The following is a 4,918-nucleotide window of genomic DNA, read 5'->3' as shown; positions in this document are numbered from 1 at the left end:
CTGTTTGGTGGAATTTGAGTTGTGGCAGCTTGCTAAGTCCGGCCAGAAAAGGCAATCCAACTCATGCTGCTACAGAAAAGGCAGTCTCTTCCGTAGGCTCTCTTCCTGGTAAATTTGCTGGGTCATGGTCCCAGAAGTAACGAAAGTTTCGCTTTTCAGCCCACAACTGCAGATTGCTTGACAGACAAGGAATTTTCGACGACTTCTCTTTACATTTAGATTCTTCCGAGGTACTCTTCTGGTTAACCGAAGTATAAAATTCCTGCCCAGGAATTTGATCGAAATCAATCAAGCGAGCAGGATCAAATCGCGACGTGCTTGCTCCTGTTAAGCTATGATGTAAACAAATGAACTTATCCTGAAAACCAATGCCTACTATGATTCTATACACTCTTAGCTTGATTCAGTGAAATTTTGAAAAAAACCCCACGATTCGTACTCCATTTTCCCACTTTAAGTTCGTCCCCTTGAGAGATAGAAAATTTTTATCTTAGACATAGTTTCTTAAAATGACTTCATCTACAATGTTTCCATAAATGTTCATCAATTTTAACAAGACATAAAACAGATCTTCCATTTATCTGAGTGTATACCGCCCTAAAGCAAACATTTTTTACTACTCAAATAAAGTACTCAAAAAAGTAAGAGGTTGTATCCAAGACACTACCGTAGATTTGACGTAGGATTACGTGCTCGGTATCAATATTCGGTGACTGTGTTATAGAACCCATTTTTTTCCCTCACGTGAACTCCTCGTTTTTTGATGACAATATTACGCGTTTTCGGGCACAATAATAATATACTAAGCGAAAATTTATTCGAGGAATTTCTTGCTTAAATTTTCCAATCGCGAGACATTCGCAATCAATCATGTAAATTCAAGATTTTTTTGCTTTTTCTAGCGTCCTGGAGAAACCCTTGCCTTCATTCCAAGTGTTTCTGGTTAATTTACTAGGTAATGTGGTATTCGGCCATTGGGAGATTTTGTATATACCACTTCAATACTGTAACGCATTTGACCACAAACGCTTGGCTGCTGGGTACATTATCAAAGAGTTTTGAAGGTGATGTGGCTGGCAGCAAGGCGAGCGAACTTTCAATGAAAATTGACCCTCAAAAAACAATAATTTATGGTGGTCCTGAAAAGAACCATTTTGTCGTGATGGTTGAGTATTGTTCAGCTATTAGGGTGTTCAACACGGATGAGGCTGGCGAGCTGCATGTTGTTTGGAACGAGGGTGACCCGCTTGGCATATATGGCCCATAGCGATTCACGAAGAGCAACTGAATCCGATCAGCAGCGGTGTGGTTTCTTCCTACTTGTTCGGTGAATGGACGCTCATGTGACACACGGTGATTGAATAAGCACTGTTCAGCGAGACCGGATGGAATTCGATTTTGAAATCTGTGTTAGGGAAAGTGCTTTTCACAGGCAATCGGAGATAATTTTGATCACCATTGCAACAGTTGGACATTTTTGTAATTTTCAATAGCAACCTTTTGAAAATTGATAAAGCGAGGGGTTGCTCAGAGTTGCTGAGAGATACTCTGGTTTGCTCTGGGATCTGATCAAATTTGTGACGAAAACAGAATTTGTAGGGCATATAATTTTGGAATCTGACCATGCAAATGTCAGTTCGATAACGTAACGAAAACTTTCTGCAGGGAACTTTTCTCTTTGCAATTGTAATGAAAATGCCCAGGATCTTGCTACCGTAGTACTGGGTATCCAGATGCTTAGAGCAAGCGAATGGATATTCCTTTCTGGCTACCAGCGCCGGCGGGGACATGTACTTGAGAATGAATCTTGTGAGGGTCTCGGTTGCTGGAACAGGAAAATACAAACGTGCAAACTATTCCACCAAACCCTCACAGACGCCCTCCTAGCCATTTTGTATCAAAACAGCAACGTTATTCCGTGATATTTGTTTTGCTAGTAGGTTCTCCGTGAATTGAGTTTATTGTACGGCATAGATCACCGGCTGAAAAAACTAACGTTCCTTTACACCGAAAACAATAATTGCTTAGGCTGCTCTATCAAAACAATCGAGATAATAAAAAAATACATCAGAGAGCAAAAGAGTTTCTCTGGATTGCTCTTAATTTCTCACTGTCTTTCCCCTCGTGATAAAATGTTCATTTTATTTAGATTTGTAGACAAATTTCCAATCGATTGGCTAGTTTAGAATTTAAATCCATCCGCTATAAACAGAGTTATAAGTGGTCAAAACCACCAATTTTGATTTTAGAAATTGCACCCCCAATATGTCGCCGAAAGACGTAATCAGACGTCAAAAAATGAAGCAACATTCTAGAAGACATCGAAATGCTACACTCAATAGCTTCATCGCATATAGTAATGTTCCATTTTTTGTCCCACTGTGTACCGTCGGACTTGAACGACTATAGCATTAACTCTATAATATGTGGTGTGATGTGATATGAGGGGCTCGGTGGCCTGAGAGCGACCGTTTTTGGTTACTGAACAGTTTAATACGAGTTTATTCTTATGCCCCTCCACTTTCAAGATTCGTTAGTCACGTTTATTTTTTTAGATCGTTCCTATCATTGTAATTCAGCGTACCATTTTTCAAAACGAACCTTGCTGCATACATTACTCTTTTATCCAACATTCCAGTGTTTTCTCGGCTTCCAACAATGCGTCAACACCTTCCTACCCAATCCTTTATTGTGCTTTATTCGGACGCGGCCGGCGCTGGTATTACCTAATTTTAGATCAACAGTTTACCTCAATCAGTGGATGATTGCTAGTTTCAAGTATATTCTGTTGGTTATGTGTAATTACAGCTGATCTGGTAATAACGGAGTAGTATCCGCGGGTGGTCAGCCATGCTCTTTCTCAAATCAATCATGTTATTAACCAGAACAACCGCAGTTTGGATCTTTGTTTTGTAACCGCCCAGGACATAGCTCTTTTCTTATGCGAGGCGCCCACTCCACAATTGTCCCAAAACCGTATTTAGGAAGACAAAAATATTTGCGCTAAAACCGTTGGTTTTAGATATATGGTGTCTCGGGGAAAGTTTCTTTATATATTTTGGCCAATTTTTTCATGTTAGTGAACTTAGGGTGGTCCATAAAATTGATGAATAGAAAATGTGAACTTTTTATTGTTTGAGATAGACCAATGCAATGTTCTTAAAAAATGCAGAACAATCAATTTGCAGCAACTTTGCTCAGGACACCAAATTTCCATCTCTTATGGTTCATGAGTTATGATTTTTTTAAACAAGCAGTTTAGGGTGGCCCCTGAAAAATTGGTTTTCTATGAATATCTTTTCATACGTTCATTTCTCGTAAAAACGATGTTCTAGACACTTTTAGAACATTCAATGACAAATATTTTTGCTCAAGCAAGCAAGTTGCTTTATTTTTATTTGTATGTTAAATGTGATTTTTTTTCAATAAAAAAAAGGCACCTCTCAAATGTAAATATCTCTAAAAGGAGGAAACCCATTTTCAAACTTTTAATTCCATTCAAAAGATCGTTATTTTGGATATTTATGGTGGGAAAACTGCGAGAGCGATTTTTGTTTAAAGCATTTAATTTATTTTTAAAATCCATAATTTTAAGCAAAAACTGCTATTACTCTTCAAATGAAGGAGATAGTATCTTAATCACTTTGACAAAAATGTTCACCATCAAAAGTTCTAAAAGTGTCTAGAACAAATATTTTGCGAGAAATCAATGTATGAAAAGATAATTAAAGATAACCTTTATTCTACGGTTTTACATTGCCATTTTTTTTAATAAAAAAAAATAGCAACTTGCTTGCTTGAGCAAAAATATTTTCATTGAATGTTCTAAAAGTGTCTAGAACATCGTTTTTACGAGAAATGAACGTATGAAAAGATATTCATAGAAAACCAATTTTTCAGGGACCACCCTAAACTGTTTGTTTAAAAAAATCATAACTCATGAACCATAAGAGATGGAAATTTGGTGTCCTGAGCAAAGTTGCTGCAAATTGATTGTTCTGCAATTTTTAAGGAATATTACATTGGTCTATCTCAAACAATAAAAAAGTTCCCATTTTCAATACACCAATTTTATGGACCACCCTAATTTCACTAACATGAAAAAATTGGCCAAAAAATATAAAGAAACATTCCGCAAGACACCATATGCCTAAAACCAACGGTCTTAGCGCAAACATTTTTGTCTTTCTAAATACGGCTTTAGGTCTGGGTAAAAACACTTTATACAAAGACTTGCGAAGATTTGTTTTATGCAGCCAAACGAGCTGTCAAAAAGTGCAGCCAAATGAACATGTAAGATTCGATGGTTCGGTAAGGGGGAAGCATCGTTATCCAGATTTAACATTTTCGAATAGGTAATTTAAAATGGAAAATAAAGAAAAATGCTGCAAACATGTTTTTGTTGTTCCATGCCGATTTTAATTCAATCTTTCATTAAGCGTTAAAATCTAGTGAAACTTCAATCAATTGTGTATATTTTAAATATTGTCATTCATACGGCCAGCTCACATTCGGCAAAATGCAACTAAAATTGTGTAATTTAATGAGATAATAACTCTTTTTTTTGTCTAAATACTAACACTGCACAAACGATGGCTTCCCAAAATTTTTAAATCATCCGGAAGCTCACAAAACGATAGCCACTTTTTGCGCTCTGATTCTGAACGAAAAAGCGCCACGAAACGCATTCCACTTCGGGAGTTATTTCCACAATATTTATAAAAACAGTTCATTTCCACTGATTTACAACGCGTTGGATGATTTTTTCGATTAAAAAAAAACGGTTGCCTGATGACGTTGAAGCGAACATTTTTTTCTACGATATCAAAACAAACATTAACAACGGCGCCGGTGGTTAGTGGTAAGCGTGATTACCTCTCACCCCAGCAGGCCTGGGTTCAATCCCAGCCGGCGCCGC

The sequence above is a fragment of the Ochlerotatus camptorhynchus genome, unplaced genomic scaffold (assembly GCF_037179485.1).
Source record: "Ochlerotatus camptorhynchus isolate MF236.1 unplaced genomic scaffold, CSIRO-AGI_Acam_v1.1 ptg000225l, whole genome shotgun sequence".
Taxonomy (NCBI): domain Eukaryota; kingdom Metazoa; phylum Arthropoda; class Insecta; order Diptera; family Culicidae; genus Ochlerotatus; species Ochlerotatus camptorhynchus.
Note: the sequence above shows the minus strand (reverse complement) of the source record.